Here is a 20,202-nt window from a genome sequence, read left to right on the forward strand (position 1 = left end):
AAACATAATATGAATATGAATTAAATCTAAAAATAAAAACGACGGATTCAAATGATTAAAACCAACATACTTCCCTATTACAACTAAATTCTTTTAGGCAAATAACAAAACAAAACCTAAGAAGAAACAATTATGAATTTAAACTTGAACTTAACAATATTAACAATTTCTGGAAAATACATAAAATACATGAAACAAATTGAAGAAATAATTAATTAAACTTCAATTTGTATCTAACTAACATTAAACTAACAACATTTACCTAAACAATAATACAAACATGAAATAAACATGAAAAACAACTAATTAACTTCCATTTGAAATCTGAAAATTAATTTAACAAAACATATGAACATGAACAAAACCAAAAATCAAATATCTAACCATAGACATGAACAAAACAAACATTTGCCGATTTGAGATTCGAAAATATTAAAACAAAATACGGACAAAATAAAACTCAAAAACTACTAACCGGAGATTGTATGGACTGTTTCGACGAACCTCAAATGGGAATAAATCTGTCCGAACTCAACGACTAACTCAACGACGAACTCGACTTTAAGAAATTGACTGAATCAACGTCGAACAGTAGCAATGGAGGTTCGACGCAGCATCAATGGAGGAAAAGGAGAAGCAGCGGCGACAAAGTCGATGGGGAGGTCGACGGACAGCTGCCCGACATTGAGGCGATGCGATGGTAGCCATGTCCACGCCGAAGCTGGAGAAATCAACATCCATTTGGAGCAGCCATGGCTGCTCGTCGCAGCTGGACATGGGCAGCAGTAGCGACGTGTCGGAGCAGTGGTCGACGAACTGTTCGTCGACATGGTGGAGCTGGGTGTTTGGACGGGATTGTGGTTGTTTGGTTGACTGGTTCTGTTGGAACGTGAAGACGCAGCAATGGGGGGGAAGTCGACGCAGCAACAATGGTCGACGCAACAATGGCGGAGAAGATGACGAAGGTGAGGTCGAGGAAGAAGAAAGAGCAGCAGCACCAACTGAAGAAGCCATGGTCGTCGAGTTTGAAACAGAAGCAGTAGCAGCTGGAGGTGAAGCAGAATCAGTGACGCGGAGGAGGATAAACAGGTCGTTTTGGAGAAGGTTGACGGAGAAGATGAAGACATGACGACCAACGACCATGCGAGCTCATGCTCGAGCTCGACGAGGCAGCGACGATGGTGTTGGAGCTTGTTCTGGGCGTGAGGAGGTGGAAAGGCTGCCATGGTTGTGTGTTTTTGAGCTTGGGGAAGAAGAAGCCAAGCTTTAGGGAGGCGGATGGCTTTTTTTAGTTTTTAGGGTTTTTTGTCTTGTTTTTCCTTTTTTTGTTTTGTGTTAGGACAAAAATGAAGAAGGGGTGTTGGGTTAATGGGTTAGTGGGGCGGAACGGGTCGACCCGGTCTGAAGTGGACTGGGTCATGGGGAAGATTGGGCAATTATTTGGGCCTATGGTTTGAAAATTGAAGAAGTGGCCCAATCCGATTTTTCTTTGTATTTTTGTTCTCTTTTCTTCTTTTATTTTCTAAAACTAAATTATAAAAATACTTAAATTATTATTAAGAACTAAATTAAGTTATAAAAGCGCAAATTAACTATCAATAACAATTAACGTACAATTAAGTAATAATTAAGCATAAAATTGTTCATTTGGACATTAAATGCTAAAAATGCAAAAGATGCATATTTTTTTGTAATTTTTAATTTTTGTAAAACTAATTTAATTACTAACAATTGTAGAATTAAATCCTACATGCAAAATGCGACATATTTTTGTATTTTTATTAATTTAACAAATAAGCAAACACAGACAAATACAAATAATTATCCAAAAATATCACAAAATCTCACAAAATTGCACACCAAGGAAAATCATTTTATTTGAATTTTTTGGGAGTGATTCTCATATAGGGCAAAAATCACGTGCTTACAGCTGCCCCTCTTTGCCCGGATACACGAAGGGTTTTCGTGCAAAGATAAAGCGAGCGATTTTTGCCTATCCGAGTACTCCGTGTGAAGCATTTTTTTGAAAAAGATTTAACCGAACCTTTGCTTCAAAGGTTTCCTACATATCCCTGGCTAAAGGGGAATCAGGTTAATGTAGTTCGGGAAGTTTTGGTAGCTGGGACTACCATGGGACTGCAATGTTACTGTTGTTGCATGCTATTACTACTGCTTACCGATCTCCTTGTTACACCGTGCTTAAAAGAAAACAAGAAGCTAGGCTAGACTGCAATTTTTCTTGTTGCCTTGATTTCTTGTCTGCTTGCATTTTTTCCGGTGCTTTTCTTCTTTTCGACACATGCACTTGAGTTTGTGCTGGGACCTCTTGTAGCAACCTTCTGCTTCCCAGTGCTGGGGATTTTTATTGTTTCCTGCTGGGGATTCCTATTGTAACTCTCTGTTTTATTATCCTCTGACTTGATCTTGAAATGTATGCCTCTGTTCTCTGGGCGGGCTCCCAACTTCAATACTTGAAATGAAAAGACTGAAATGTATTCCTCTGTTATATGGGCGGGCTCCCAACTTCAATACTTGAAATGAAAAGACTGAAATGTATTCCTCTGTTATCTGGGCGGGCTCCCAACTTCAACGCTTGAAATGTAAAGACTAAAATGTATGCCTCTGTTATCTGGGCGGGCTCCCAACTTCAATGCTTGAAATGTAAATACTGAAATGTATGCCTCTGTTATCTGGGCGGGCTCCCAACTTCAATGCTTGAAATGAAAAGACTGAAATGTATTCCTCTGTTATCTGGGCGGGCTCCCAACTTCAATGCTTGAAATGAAAAGACTGAAATGTATGCCTCTGTTATCTGGGCGGGCTCCCAACTTCAATGCTTGAAATGAAAAAGACTGAAATGTATGCCTCTGTTATCTGGGCGGGCTCCCAACTTCAACGCTTGAAATGTAAAGACTGAAATGTATGCCTCTGTTATCTGGGCGGGCTCCCAACTTCAACGCTTGAAATGTAAAGACTGAAATGTATGCCTCTGTTATCTGGGCGGGCTCCCAACTTCAATGCTTGAAATGTAAAGACTGAAATGTATGCCTCTGTTATCTGGGCGGGCTCCCAACTTCAATGCTTGAAATGTAAAGACTGAAATGTATGCCTCTGTTATCTGGGCGGGCTCCCAACTTCAATGCTTGAAATGTATGTCTCTGTTCTCCAGGCGGACTCCTGATTTCAACAACAACTTAGGAGGAAATGCCTCTCCTATGGGTAAAATAAACTTAGGAGGAAATGCCTCTCCTATGGGTAAGACTAAACTTAGGAGGAAATTCATCTTCTATGGGGTGAAACTAAAACAAACTTAGGAGGAAATGCATCTCCTATGGGTGAAATTAAAACAAACTTAGGAGGAAATGCATCTCCTATGGGTAAAACTAAACGTAGGAAGAAATGCGTCTCCTATGGGTAAAAACAAACTTAGTCTCCTATGGGTGAAACTAAACTTAGGAGGAAATGCCTCTCCTATGGGTGAAACTATACTTAGGAGGAAATGCCTCTCCTATGGGTGAAACTAAACTTAGGAGGAAATGTGTCTCCTATGGGTGAAACTAAACTTAGGAGGAAATGCGTCTCCTATGGGTAAAAGTAAACTTAGGAGGAAATGCATCTCCTATGGGTGAAACTAAACTTAGGAGGAAATGCCTCTCCTATGGGTAAAAACTAAACTTAGGAGGAAATGCCTCTCCTATGGGTAAAAACAAACTTAGGAGGAAATGCATCTCCTATTAATGAAATCTTCACTTAGGAAGTGCGTCTCCTATGCGTGAACCATTTCCTTCTTCCTGAATTATTTACTTACCTGTGTTGTCTTCCCTCGAAATTACTGGAGATTATTTTGCTGGGGATGACTTTTCCTTTTCTTCCTTACCCACTCTGGGTTGCCCGAAACTCTGTCGAGGATGCTTCTACATCTCGATGATCCACTGGGGATAACACTGCTGTGGATAACTCTGCTGAGTAAATATGTTATCTTACTCCTTCCAAAATTACTTCCTTTTGAGTAAGATGTTTCATTCCTCTGCAAACTACTTCCCCCTTTTTCTTTTTTTCGGTTGTTTTTTTTTCTTTCTTTTTCTCTTTTTTTTTTGAAATGAAAAGACTGAATGTATTCCTCTGTTATATGGGCGGGCTCCCAACTTCAACCAACAAATCACCATTCTGTTCTCCAGGTGGACGCCTAATTGCTGGGGATAATACTACTGGGGAAGTCTCCTTTCTTCCCTTCCTTCAAATTCAATTTTGTTTTTTTTTTCAACACTGCTGGGGATAAAAGTGTTATCTTCTCGGGATAACGTTGTTGAGGATAACGCAGTTGGGGAATATTATCCCTTCAAGTCGATGCTTCATTCTTCTGGAAGCTGCTGGGGATGATAATGGCTTTTTGCTTTTCTGAGCACAAGTGTCATCCCTTTATTCTGTCTGCTGGGGAATACTTCCTCCATTTAAACTTATTATGTTGGGGCAACACTGGTTCAAACACCACTTCCCTTGAGACTGGTGCTATCTTTATTCTTCCTCGAATGGGTACCTGACTTCCAGAAAATTTTCCAAATGAAAGGAAAATTTTCTGTCCCAGTTTGACAGTCTCCCTTATGGCATGCATTTCTGTCATCAATGCCATTTCCTTTACCTGTTTCAAATCAAACAAAATTTGTTAGTTTAAAACGTGGTGGTTGGTTGTGATACTCCTACTGGGATGGCTTTTCCTTTTCTCCTTCCTTGCTCTGCGCTCCACAACTTGTTGGGGATGATATTATTTATTGGGGATAATCCCTTTCTGCTGGGGATATCCCTCTTCTTTTGTGGCATAGCTCAGAAACTGGCATTTTCCCGACCTTTTAGTCTAGTATGAATTTCCCCAAATCATGCTCACTGCTCTCCTTGCTTTGTTCAACGGGCCTTGGCCTTGAGGTTTATGACCTTTGATTTCGGCAAGGGTATCCCTCTTGACACTTGTCAATCCTTTTGTCAATTCCCTTTTTGCTGGGGATATCTTTTTTTTTACACTGGCCTCGCGTTTGTTCCTCGCTGACTATACCACTTCGATGTACTAGTCAGATCTTATCTCGCATAATTGGAAAGCTGATGGCATATTTTGAAGTCAATTCACACTTGTTCTGACCAGACAGACTCTATTGGGGAGTTTTTCGATGAAAGGAAAAAGATAAAAAGGGAAAAGAATAAAAGACAAATGAAAAAGATGACTCTGTAACAAAAGAAACTATAAATAAAAACCTATCAAACGCAGACACCGACTCTAATGGTCATGGCATGCATTTGTGGCCTATCTTCCGTCGTCAATCGTCTTCAAGACCTTCAATTGGCAATTACCCATATGATTCTCAATCTTATTCGACTTGTAGTGCCCGAAGGGTTTTCACTATCAAGTCTCTCTCATTTTGGTTTTTCTCTAAGCTTTCATCGCCTTATGGTGTCCGTGAAGATTTTCACCGATAAGACTCTCTCATTTGTATCACTTTCCAGCTGGGGATTTGGAGTGTTGCCGATATGACTCTCTCTGCTGGAGATTAGAGTCCTTTCTGCTGTGGAACAGAATGTTATGTTCGCCGGTAAGACTCTCATTTGTCTGACTTGGCATCTTTTGCAGACTGGTCAGAAGGTCTTTCTTTGGACCGTAATGTGGGTTTTTGGACAGGCTAGAAAAAAAGGGTATTAAAGGCTCAAAAACAAAATAAATTTGGGGTTTTAAAATTACAACCTTCGGAACCAATTTTGCTTACAACAAGCGCAACCCTTGCCCCAGTTTCTTGCTTGGGGATTATTTATTATTATATTTTTTTATTACACCATGTGCACTGTGACCATTGTGGCCATTATGCACCATATGACCGAGCCGTGAAGCGTCTACGTATCATCTTTGAGGAATCAGGCCAAACGTAGTTCCCAATTCCTCTGTTTTCATTTGACTTTCTTTTGTTTTTTTATTGTTATCATTTTTCTCTTCTTTTTTTCGTTTTTTTTTTTATTTTTTTCTTTACCTTCCAGGCTCGTACTTCCTAGTCGTTGCTATTGATTCCGAACGAGGGGTATGAAAGAAAATAAATAAGGCTCAAAGGGGGGTAACGAAGGATAAAGTGTTTAGATAGCAGAACAAAATGCCTTCGTCATTCCAATCTTCAAAACATGCCAAGTGCAAACAACACAATTGATCATAGATTTATAGTCTCTTCCGATGGTGCTAGACTTGACAAATATGTTAAACACTTGCTTTTTCATTTGTCATTTCTAAAGCACCGTTGGGCGACACTCTCACTCTCATGAACGACCCTCATGCCAATTTGGCGAATCTTGCATTTAACGATTTTCTTTATGTTTTACTTGTCCCAGTTCCACATGACTCGGACTTCAAATAATCTCAAACCGTTCTTATTTCCTTTAAATGCTTTGATCACCTTCCCAGGGTTTTATGATTAACTTTTAAGATTAGGCCCAAACTGGGTGCGCATGTCATGTCCCCAGAATCGGCATTGAACAAAAATGATAAAAGGACTAAACAAAAAGATGACTGGAAATAACAAAAGACCGGCTTTGTATTAGAATACCGGCGAGATGGTTTGAATAATAAAACAAACAAAACAACCAGAATAAAATCCTAACACAGCCTCGACAAAACTTAAACAAACTGATATGACAAAATTGGAAAGATAGGAAGGTTTGACACAAGAAAATATTCGGATTACAACCCTAAGAATAATCCGGACAACAAAAATGACAACAAAATAAGCCACCACTAGCTTCCCTTTTGCTAACCAAGGAACGGAGCGTCTTCCCATTTTATCAAACTTGGCATCGTAGCCACTGAGCTTCGCATCAGTATTGCCTAGACCATTACCAACTTCAATATCATCAACCTTAGTCAACAAGACCCCAATAGGATTCAAGTGCTTCTGTTATCAGGCCTAATCCCAGCAGAGTGTGTATCATGAGGTGCAAGTAAAGGATTCTGGGTGTCATTGTCTGGCTTACCACAAACCAACCACCTTAACTTTATTTGGGAAACAAACAAGTTAGAATGGACTCCGTCGGTCCTCATTAACAACATCTTTTTTTTCGTTTTTTTTTCTTCTTTTTTTCGATCTTTCATTTTTTTTTCTTTTTTTTCTTTCTTTTTTCATTTTTCCTTTTTTCGATTTTTTTCCAAATTTTTTTTCATTTCATTTTTTTCTTTTTCTCTTTTTCTTTTTTTTTTGTTGTGGTCGAATCTTATGGAGATTGCCTACGTATCATGACCCCGCATGAATCAGACCTTGCGTAGTTCGGACCAAAACAATACTAAACACATTTTTTTTTCAATTTTCATATTAAAATAAACTGGGTTTCAAAGGTTTGAAGATGACCCACAAACTCGAAAATCAAACAACCCACATATTCTAATCAAAAGATTTACAAACTCAAAACAAAACGCTAGCTCCCTTTCTCCGTTTGACAAATGCATCCAAACGGCTATTTTTGCAAATGTGGCCACTTCAAAATTTCACATGAATTTTGAGGCCAGAGAGGATTATTTTATGACACTTTACAAACTTGTCCGTTCTTTTACGAAAATAGACTTTCGATAACTGAAAGATACTCTAAGGCTATTTCGGCAAGAACGGTTTAAGACGCGGCCGAAGCTGGCTCGGCTTATTTTTTGACAAAAAAATCCAAACGGTATTCACCTGACCGTTGACTTTTTTTTTCTTTTCAAATTAAAATAAAAACCTGGTGTTGCAAACACGGCCTTTCAGCGCCTCGGGGACGAAGATTTATAGGGCTGTGTGGGTCAACTAGACCAAAAATCCTAAACATGACCCAAAAGGTGGCTGTTTATGCAAAGTCAGCCTTCCGGTGTCCCTTTCGGGAACATTCGGCTATTTATGACAAAACAGCATCACCTGATTTATTCGTGACGGAATTAAAATTTTGACATTTTCTTTTTGCTTATTTATTTGTTTTTGGCTATTTTAGCAAAAGAAGGGGGTTGGACCCGATGAGGGTTGCCTACGTATCTCACATCCGGTGAGAATCAAACCCGCGTAGTTCGGGCAGATTGGATACGTGTGAGAATAAAAAAAATAACTAATTCAGAGAAAACATATCTTTTTTTTCTTTTGTTTTTTCTTAAAAGGTGATGAAACATGTAAAATCTTTTGGATTTTCTCTTTTTTTTTTTTTTTTGATTTTTCAAAAATGATAAAAAGTGCAAAGATTTTTTTTTGAATTTTTCATTTTTTTAAAAATTTTTTTTTTAAATAAAAATGTATCAAAACATAACCGGGCCCTATTTGCTTTATCTTCGCACTTCACCCTCTCTTTTCCCTTTTTCCTTTTCATTCACTCTCAATTATCATTGGTCCGCCAAATGACCCTTTTACCCCTGAAGGAATGCAACATGTAGCACATAGGATGCATCAAGATGGTCTTTTTCATTTCAGGTTGCTAGCCCTAGACAGACCCAACCCCTGTGTTGAGTCCCTTAAGTCAAATGCAACATGATGCAAATAATCGTTCCTACTAGGGATCCGGCATGAAGTCATGTTATTTTATGTTCAAAACCTGAGTCGGTGTTCTAGACTGTGTACCCGAGCGGACAACTCAAGTCGAGGAGGGGGCAACTTACCGGGAACCAAAAGGCCATCCGACTTCGTAACTTGTCCGAGCCTCTTTTTTATTTCAGGGTATAACACTAACAGAATAAGGAGTCTCAACCAGTAAGAACATCCCCGGAGGTGAAGAGAGAAGGGTTCGGCACAGTTTATATATACAGTCAAATAATATCAAAGCGGTAAAAGCAGCATTTAGCACATTAGGCTCAAACATGTAAAAATCAGATAAAGCCAAATATAACAATTTATCTAAGCTCGAATTTCTAACCCTGAACCAGTGGTTCTGGGTTCCATATCCCCAGCAGAGTCGCCAGAGCTGTCACACCTCCTTTTTCCGCCCCGCGGGGGCACATGGGTTTTTTCCAATTAAAGGACAGTCGAAACGGGATTTGTTTATTTATTTCAGAGTCGCCACTTGGGAGATTTAGGGTGTCCCAAGTCACCAATTTTAATCCCGAATCGAGGAAAAGAATGACTACATATTACAGTCTGCATACCAGAAATCCGGATAAGGAATTCTGTTAACCCGGGAGAAGGTGTTAGGCATTCCCGAGTTCCGTGGTTCTAGCACGGTCGCTCAACTGTTATATTCGGCTTGATTATCTGATATAATACGTATTATAAACTTATGTGCAAATTTTATCCTTTAGCCGCTTTTATTATTTTTTATTTATTGTTATTATTTTACGAAGAATTGCAACATTGTGAAAACGTATTTCAAACCACGTCGCAATCAATGCACCCGTGGTTATCGACACATTTCGACTCCGTTGAGATTTGGATTTGGGTTACATAAATGCACACCCGTATTTAAGAAAATAACATTGTTAAATACACGCCTAAAGCGACTAGCGTATCATTATTTTTGGGTAGGGCCGTGAAATTTGCTAAAACGGCTCCTCCCGAATTCTAAGCAATTAAATATACATTTTTTGAGGGCCCCGCAATCTATACATTTTATTAAGCGAGACTCATCTCATTTATTTTAAATGGACAAATCTTAGAGCGACTATATTTTTTTATAAAAATTAGTCTCTAAAATAAAGAAAAAAAAATCCTAATTAATTACTAGTTTTATTTTATTTATTTAAGAAAGCATGACATACTAATTGCTAGATTAATACAAATATTGATGAAAAGGAATTTTATTTAAAAACAATTCAAAATTATAAATAAAATAAAAATTTGACAACTAATATTTAAAAGAATCAAATACAGCTAGATTAAAACTCAGCATTGTTATAAAAAAAACTATTGAGATTAATTATTCACGACCATTTGAAACTAGATTTTAACCATAATTACTAAAGCTTTTTAGAAAGTCTTTTAGACTTAAACGAAGTTTCTAATCTTGCCTGAACTCAAATGCCTTAATGCCTAATTTACGAAATTTAATTTAAATTCATGTCTTAGCTAAATTTAGCTAGTTATTCATGATTAACCTACTGTTGATAATCTTGAAACCTTCATAACTAGTGAATTAACTTGTTTTGCCGAACTGGTTCATTAAAGACTAACTTATGTTATTTTTTCTTATTCCAATTATTATTTAGTAATACATGAAATAGCTTAAATACAATCAACAAAAGGAATAAAGAAAAACGAAATTAAAACTTCAAAATTTCATTCTTCATATGTATTCATGCTTCATATTTCGGATTACAATAACCAGCGTGTCAGTTGTGTACCTGATATTGGAAGCAAAAGAAAATGAAGATGAGAATCAGCAGCAGTAATAACAGTACAACACAGCAACAACTGCCCAACAACAGTAACAGACCGGTGGAGTAGTAATCCCAAAACAAATGCTTCCAACTTTTATGAAACAACAACAATTAATGTTGATTTCAAACAATGAAAGAAAACAGAAGATTTTTTAGTTTTTTTTTTATTTGAAAGTTTGAATATTTTTCGGAATTTTTCTCTCTTAAATATTCAACTTTTTTTTTCTCTTATTCTCTGTCCGTTTTTTTCTCCTCTTTTTCTCTATCTCTGTCCTCTCTAAAATCTGATTTCAAGACTTCTACTTATATCCCATCCCATAAATCTTTTAATCAATTAAAATCAACCCATTTTCTCTACCAAACCCATTATCTTCCCACTCATCCCCATTACATTAAATAAATATATCACCCCACCCCATTATATTTTGTCCCCCATGCTTTCACTAAACAAATACAAGATTCCTCCCCATTAAATTTTGTCTTGTCCCTCCTTTATATTAAACAACTATATCACAACCCACTCTAATACATTTTGTCCCCCATGCTTCACATAAAAAATTACAAAATGTACAATTCCTAAACTACTCCTCCGACCTTATTGCAATTACTATTTTACCCCCAAACGTACTGCGATTTACCAAATTACCCCAACAGCTATAACAAATCAATTAATCAAACTCAACCAAAATATAGTCAATATGACCAATTTCTACATAAATTCAAACAACAAATCTCATGAACATGATTTCTTCAACATTTCAACAACAAATCACATGAACATGATTGAACAACAAAGAACAACTAAAATTTGATTGAACAATATTTTTAGCAACAAACAAACCTATTTTCAGATTCAACAACAACAATCAAACAAGTATATTTAGATTTCTAAATTCAATAATATTGAACTTAAAATCAACTCTAACAACATTACAACAACAATTCCTATATTAAACATAAACAAGATTATGAAACAAATTCAAGAAATAATCATAAATGATAAACAAGAAATCAAACTATACAAATTTCGGATTCAAGATCAACCAAACATAATATGAACATGAATTAAATCTAAAAATAAAAACGACGGATTCAAATGATTAAAACCAACATACTTCCCTATTACAACTAAATTCTTTTAGGCAAATAACAAAACAAAACCTAAGAAGAAACAATTATGAATTTAAACTTGAACTTAACAATATTAAAAATTTCTGGAAAATACATAAAATACATTAAACAAATTGAAGAAACAATTAATTAAACTTCAATTTGTATCTAACTAACATTAAACTAACAACATTTACCTAAACAATAATACAAACATGAAATAAACATGAAAAACAACTAATTAACTTCCATTTGAAATCTGAAAATTAATTTAACAAAACATATGAACATGAACAAAACCAAAAATCAAATATCTAACCATAGATATGAACAAAACAAACATTTGCCGATTTTAGATTCGAAAATATTAAAACAAAATACGGACAAAATAAAACTCAAAAACTACTAACCGGAGATTGTATGGACTGTTTCGACGAACCTCAAATGGGAATAAATCTGTCCTGACTCAACGACTAACTCAACGACGAACTCGACTTTAAGAAATTGACTGAATCAACGTCGAACAGTAGCAATGGAGGTTCGACGCAGCATCAATGGAGGAAAAGGAGAAGCAGCGGTGACAAAGTCGACGAGGAGGTCGACGGACAGCTGCCCGACATTGAGGCGATGCGATGGTAGCCATGTCTATGCCGAAGCTGGAGCAATCAACATCCGTTTGGAGCAGCCATGGCTGCTCGTCGCAGCTAGACACGGGCAGCAGTAGCGACATGTCGGAGCAGTGGTCGACGAACTGTTCGTCGACATGGTGGAGCTGGGTGTTTGGACGGGATTGTGGTTGTTTGGTTGACTGGTTCTGTTGGAACGTGAAGATGCAGCAACGGGGGGGAAGTCGACGCAGCAACAATGGTCGACGCAACAATGGCGGAGAAGATGACGAAGGTGAGGTCGAGGAAGAAGAAAGAGCAACAGCACCAACTGAAGAAGCCATGGTCGTCGAGTTTGAAACAGAAGCAGTAGCAGCTGGAGGTGAAGCAGAAACAGTGACGCGGAGGAGGATAAATAGGTCGTTTTGGAGAAGGTTGACGGAGAAGATGAAGACATGGCGACCAACGACCATGCGAGCTCATGCTCGAGCTCGACGAGGCAGCGACGATGGTGTTGGAGCTTGTTCTGGGCGTGAGGAGGTGGAAAGGCTGCCATGGTTGTGTGTTTTTGAGCTTGGGGAAGAAGAAGCCAAGCTTTAGGGAGGCGGATGGCTTTTTCTAGTTTTTAGGGTTTTTTGTCTTGTTTTTCCTTTTTTTGTTTTGTGTTAGGACAAAAATGAAGAAGGGGTGTTGGGTTAATGGGTTAATGGGGCGGAACGGGTCGACCCGGTCTGAAGTGGACTGGGTCATGGGGAAGATTGGGCAATTATTTGGGCCTATGGTTTGAAAATTGAAGAAGTGGCCCAATCCGATTTTTCTTTGTATTTTTGTTCTCTTTTCTTCTTTTATTTTCTAAAACTAAATTATAAAAATACTTAAATTATTATTAAGAACTAAATTAAGTTATAAAAGCGCAAATTAACTATCAATAACAATTAACGTACAATTAAGTAATAATTAAGCATAAAATTGTTCATTTGGACATTAAATGCTAAAAATGCAAAAGATGCATATTTTCTTGTAATTTTTAATTTTTGTAAAACTAATTTAATTACTAACAATTGTAGAATTAAATCCTACATGCAAAATGCGACATATTTTTGTATTTTTATTAATTTAACATATAAGCAAACACAGACAAATACAAATAATTATCCAAAAATATCACAAAATCTCACAAAATTGCACACCAAGGAAAATCATTTTATTTGAATTTTTTGGGAGTGATTCTCTTATAGGGCAAAAATCACATGCTTACAGGAGCTTGGAGAAGTAGTGGGGACGCAAACACTATGTGGTCGACGACGGCTGATTGTATAAGGAAGGCGGCGAGAGAGGTGTTAGGGATATCTTCGGGCCGCACCGGTGGCCACAAAGGAGACTGGTGGTGGAAGGCAGTTGTCCAAGATAAAGTGGAAGCAAAGAAGGCAGCGTACCTGCAGTTCGTAGGGAGCTCTGGAGAGGAGGAGAAGAGGGCGAACAGTGAGAGATATAAGGTAGCTAGGAAGGAGGCGAAGATAGCAGTAATGGAGGCTAAGACGACAGCTTTTGCTCGTCTGTATGAGGAACTAGGGAACAAAGGAAGGGAGAAGAAGTTATTCCAACTCGCTAAGGTTAGAGAGAGGACGACTCGGGATCTGGACCAAGTGAGGTGCATAAAATATGATGACGGCAAAGTTTTGATGGGGGATGACCAGATTAAGAGGAGATATCAGACCTACTTTCATAAATTTCTAAATGAAGAAGGGGATCAGGATATTGTGCTAGGTGAATTGACGAATGCCAGCAGCCCCCATGAATTAAGTTATTGTAGGGACCTTGAGGTCGATGAGGTCATGGAGGCAATGCGTAAGATGAGGAGGGGCAGAGCTACCGGGCCAGACGAAATTCCGGTTGAACTTTGGAGGTGTATGGGTAGAGCAGGCTTGCAATGGCTTACTGGGTTGTTTAATGTTATATTCAAGACTAATAAGATGCCTGAAGAGTGGAGGTGGAGTACAATGGTTCCGCTGTATAAGAACAAAGGCGATGTTCAGAGCTGTAACAACTATAGGGGTATCAAATTATTGAGTCATACCATGAAAGTCTGGGAGAGAGTGGTAGAAATGAGAGTGCGAAGGACGATGTCTATTTCAGATAACCAGTTCGGATTCATGCCGGGTCAATCTACCACAAAAGCTATCCACCTTATTAGGAGGATGATGGAACAATACAGGGATAAGAAGAAGGATCTCCACATGGTGTTTATCGATCTAGAGAAAGCGTATGACAGGGTTCCTAGGGAGGTCTTATGGAGATGCTTAGAGGCTAAAGGGGTCCCGGTTGCCTACATTAGGGTGATTAAAAACATGTATGATGGAGCTAAGACTCAGGTTAGGACAGTAGGAGGCGACTCCGACCATTTTCTGGTTGTTATGGGGTTGCACCAAGGGTCTGCGTTCAGCCCTTTCCTATTTTCCCTGGTGATGGATACCATAACACATCATATTCAAGGGGAGGTGCCATGGTGCATGCTATTTGCTGATGACATAGTCCTGATTGACGAGACACGACGCGGTGTCAACAAGAGGCTAGAGGTTTGGAGACATGCCCTTGAGTCTAAAGGTTTTAGGCTGAGCAGGACGAAGACGGAATACCTCGAGTGCAAATTTGGGGCCGAGTTGACGGAAGCAGGAGTGGAAGTGAGGCTCGACTCTCAAGTTATCCCTAAGAGGGGTAGTTTCAAGTACCTTGGGTCAGTTATTCAGGGGACCGAGGATATCGACGAGGATGTCATACATTGTATACGGGTGGGGTGGATGAAGTGGAGGTTAGCAACGGGAGTCTTGTGTGACAAGAAAGTGCCACCGTTACTAAAAGGTAAGTTTTATAAAGCAGTGGTTAGGCCTGCTATGTTGTATGGGACCGAGTGTTGGCCGGTTAAAAATTCACACACCCAGAAGATGAAAGTAGTAGAGATGAGGATGCTGAGGTGGATGTGCGAGCATACAAAGATGGACAAGATTAGGAATGAAGATATTCGAAAGAAGGTGGGTGTGGCCCCCATGGAGGACAAGATGCGGGAAGACTCAGATGGTTCGGGCACATTCAGAGGAGGAGCACTGATGCACCAGTGAGGAGGTGTGAGCGACTGACTGTGGTGGGCACGAGGAGAGGTAGAGGGAGACCTAAGAAATATTGGGGGGAGGTGATCAGGCAGGACATGACACGACTTAGGATTTCTGAGGACATGGCCCTTGACAGGGAATTGTGGAGGTCGAGCATTAAGGTTGTAGGTTAGGGGGAAGTTTGTGAATATTACTACAGTGCACTAGAGGGAGACTAGCCATTTAGGAGTTAGACTTAGGATGCTACTGACCAGCTACTGATGCAGGGCTGTATCTGTTGGATATTAGTATACCTTACATCCTTTTTGTATTTCCTATATTTCTTATATTGTTGTTATTTTGTTATTTTATGTTATGTATTTTATGTTATTTACTATGAGTCTATTGATAGTACTAATATATTATCTCGTGTTGCTCTCTTGAGCCGGGGGTCTCCTGGAAACAGCCTCTCTGCCCCTCGGGGTAGGGGTAAGGTCTGCGTACATATTATCCTCCCCAGACCCCACTTGTGGGATTATACTGGGATATTGTTGTTGTTGTTGTTTTCTTAGTCTGTTTGTTTGTATTAGTTTGATTTACCTTGTTTACTCCTGATTAGCGTTGAAAACCCTAATTTTCAGGGTTTATTTGAGATTCTAAATTCGCTTGTTTGTTTCACTTGTTTATCGCCTCTGAACTCGACTAATTTTCGAAAACCCTAGTTATTTGGGGCCTATTTGAGTCCCTTGAGTTTATTCGTGCAATTCGTCTGTCTGAAGTTACTCAGCCTGATTCTTTTTGTTTCAGCATCTCTCTTTCTTATGTGATTCCTTTTTGTTCTGAGTTCCGACTATCTGTCAAACTCGACTGTTTTTCAGAAAGGTTTTTACTTGATTCTTCGCATGCTTCTAATCTTTTCCTCTACTACTAAATGACTGAAACCTGACCTACGTGACTATCATGCTATGAATGCTTGCTCTATACTATTACTGTATGATGTTCCTTCTCGCCATAGCTTGGCCTCACATGCTTATTACTTGTGCACTTCATTTATATACTGAGTCCCTTCTGTGATTCATTTTCAAACTCGTGATTTATTTTCAAAACTTTTCCTTATAAAATTTTGATTTTTTACTCGCCCATTAAGGGTTAATTGATTCTCTCTCTTTGTTTGGCCTTACCAGATCCTTTCCAAAATAAGTATATTCCTGTATTTAGACTTAATCCCTTACTATATGGTTTTACTGCTCCTTTTATGGTAACAATCATTCTTCTTACAAATTGATCTTCTTTCCTTATATTAATCCTGAGTCCGTTTGAGCAGTAATCCCTTGATTAAAAGGGAATACATGTGTTAATTGATTCTGACTGTATTTATTTCCATGTTTGTGTTGAAACCTTATTTGTTACCTTATTCTCTACTCGTTTTCAAAACTATAAATACCTGTACCTCTTCTCTTTCAAAAAAAAAAAAAGTTCGAACACACAGCATAAGTCACCACTTCTTCTCTCAAATACACTTAGGTTTTCTAAAAAAACATTCGAGTTTTCTCTAAACTCATAAGCTCTCTTCTCTGATTGTGTTTTGGCTGCAAGTATCCTGCTTTTCTTTATGCTTACTTTTCTGCAACTGGTATGTCTTTTCTTGTTTAAATTCTGCCCTCTCTCTTATGTGTTTATGCTTCAGTCTTTTCTTTGTTTATTTTACTGCTTCCTGCAAGCTCGTTATTCCTGCTCCTATATGAATCCCCATCCCTGAACCCTTTGTCTGCTGAGTTATGGTTCAGAAAACATGACAACCCTTGACATTGTTGTTCATGTATATGGACTGAACTCCCTGAGTCCTAAGCTCTTTCAATTCCCATTCCTTTTCACCCTTATATGTATTTTGAGCTTGAGACCTTGGTCTGACAGTGTCCTAATCACTACCCAGACCATAGTTTGACCTTCAATAAGTCTGTGCTCTTATTTGTTGGCTGAACAGGCTTGGTCAGGGGTGTTCCAGCCTACCTTGTGGCTAGGCATGACCACCAACCTGCCATGGCATTCCCTAACCCCCTCTCTTGCACTTACACTCATTCTTAGAACCTAAGTTCTGCCCCTCTCTTGTGAGCCTTGCTTTGGGATCCATGAGCTCCCTCTGAATTTGGACACCTGAGGGATGGCTCTTCCACACTGCACTGTAACTCTTTCTAATTAACATCTTGGGTGTAAGCACTGCCTGGAGTTCCTGAAACTCCTTGGATCTCTGAAACACCCTAGATAAGAGAAGCCTTTAGAAATCTGGATCTCGAAAGTGGTTCAATCTCATATTGTTAGATACTAAGTCTGAATTAGGCTGATCGGATATAGCTGTAATTTTTGATGTATTTTTTATTTCTGTCTTATTTTTTACTGGTCTGTAATAATTTGTATAAACTCATGGGATTTTAGTGAAAAGGGGAGGGGGTTAATTTTCATGCACAAAAGGGTAGAAATCATGTCTATAGATTTAATTTCTACACTGCGCAATTTCACACGTAGAGACCATGCCTATAGGATTTAACTTCTAAACTTTCTGCAACTATGCATATAGATACCGTGCTCATAGGGGTTTACATTTCTGCACATAATGATACCATTAGGCAAACTGTAGGCTTAATTATAAAGTTGCATATAGATACCATGTTTGTAAGACTCCTGTTAAAAAGTGTTAAAATCAGTTAACGTATAGAAAGCATGCCTATAGGAACTTCGAGTCGGAACTGTCTCATTTGTTCAAAACAGCACCAACCGTTTAAATTAATATAAACTGGCATTCTTCTGTGATTTTCTGAACCTCGTAAGTTAACAAACATTTTCTAAACCAAACTGGCATTTTCTGAAACTAACTTTTTCTGACAAGGTTCGTGAAACTCTTTTTTTTCCAACTAGTTTGCATGTCTTCTAAAGCTCCTTTATTTTCTTTTAAATCTTTTTCAAACAGTACATTATTTTTCTGAAACTCGTTTCACTCTGATAAAAAACTAGTAACTCTTCATAACCAGCTCACTTTTTGAAATCGTTAGTTCTATCCAACACATAGCTGAAAGTAGACTAGTCCTTAAGAACTGCATTCGAGCGAGCCAAATGCGGACTTCCTGTCTAAAAGTATGTGTTGAACTAGTCTGCTTATCGCTTTAATTTTAAAGACCAAACCAGTACATGCAAGACATGCTAAACTCTATGGCTTATCTGACTTAAGGAAGTTTACTTGAGCCTTACTTGCTTATCTGCTTCCCCTTTTACTTGCATTATGTGTTTTGATTGACGCCTAGTGCTTTGTCCTTTGAAAGCTCTCAAAAGGCCCCAAATCCCTTTCTCTTTAGGATTAGTAGTCCTAAATGTCTCCGGGACTGATAGGATTGGGACGGGTACTAGCATGCAATAAGTAATGAAACTTTCCGCACTTTAATACCTTTAACGGGGTGGGATGGGTAGAATATGGATATGATGACCGGTGCGCTAATATCACGTGCGACCCCTCTTCTGAGGAGTGATTGCTGGATATTGCATTGATGTGATCCATATTATTTGTAAACCCAGGACCCCTCTCCCCTTTACTTGTTAATTTTTAAGTTTTCTTTTAAATTAATTTTCCAAACTCTCTACTCCTTCAACTCTTAAACTTGTTTGCAAAACTATGTGAAAAATCCTTTTCTTTTCTACTTATCTGCTTAAAGTCACAATTGTAGCATGGCCGGGAACCACACCAGTGGATCTTGAGGGGTGCCTAACACCTTCCCCTCGAGATAATTTCTAGCCCTTACCCAACCTCTGGTTCTTCATCTCAATTTTTTCTTAAAGTGTCCTAATGCATTATAATCATTTGGTGGTGACTCTTCAACTTCTAAACCCAATTCTCGAAAGGGAATATAGTTATCCTCCTAAATGTCGTATACCCGATTTCGACTCTTAGAAAAAGGGGGCGTCAACAATGTGCACCCGAGTTTAGGAAAATAATATTATTAAACTGACGCGCCTAAAGCTGTTTCGCGTTGCAACTTTGCGAGGGCCATGGAAATTAAACTAAATGGCACGCCTCGATTTCTAAGGATTAAAAGTCAATTAAGCGAGGGCCATGCATTGTGAAAATTGCTACGTGGATGAAGTGTACAATTTGATCGATGTAAATTTCTGAGATGAACTACTAAAAATCAACGGATTATCTCAACTCAAAACACCACACAACCTAATTATCTATACTAGCAGTCTACTTTATTAGTGCAATCAGTTATTCCCACATTTATTAATTTGGTTCCTTCTCACTTAAACTTACAGGATTAACACTTAACAATTTCCACCACATCAACTAAGAAATAAATACTAATATAACTAATAATAAAGAAAACTACTATAAACTGAACCCCTTTTGATTAATGAGGCATATACGTCTTTAACAAACCGAAGACGTGATTTTCTCATATTTACTAAGCAAATGACACATATGGAGAAAGTTTATTTTTTTTTGTTTGTAGTTGCTAATGGTATTGATAGGAACCAAGCAAAATAAATCAAAACGATGAAACATTTAAACAAAATTAGACCAAACAAAGCATTTATCCAAGACGAAACAATAGATTAAAGGGAGCGAACCTTTGATTTGGGAATTCTGTCAATAAAATGAGAAAGTAAAATTTCTTCCCAGAAAGGGTACAACACAAAAATCGCTCTTCCAAAATGAAACGAAAACTCAGCAACACCATACGGACCGGAAGAAAACTCGAACGAAATCTACGAACCAGACTCGAAGCTCCCTAGAACCGCGACAAGATTCAACGACGGACCTCGCATCGGCACCTCGAACTAAAATAACGTCACTACAATAGCAATGACGACACGGGAGCAACAGTCGACGCAACACACATGAAGAACTCACCAGAAAACTAACTCCGGCCAAACTCAACACAAAACGTCACAAAATCCAGCACTGGAGAGATCTCTACTCGTCTGACGTAGAAGTACAACACACTAGTTCAATTGAAACCCGTTTTTTAGAACTAACATCAGAGATTGGAAGTGAAGAAAGCTGAACATTTTTTGT

Source organism: Nicotiana tabacum, chromosome 8, assembly GCF_000715075.1.
Source record: "Nicotiana tabacum cultivar K326 chromosome 8, ASM71507v2, whole genome shotgun sequence".
NCBI classification, from domain to species: domain Eukaryota; kingdom Viridiplantae; phylum Streptophyta; class Magnoliopsida; order Solanales; family Solanaceae; genus Nicotiana; species Nicotiana tabacum.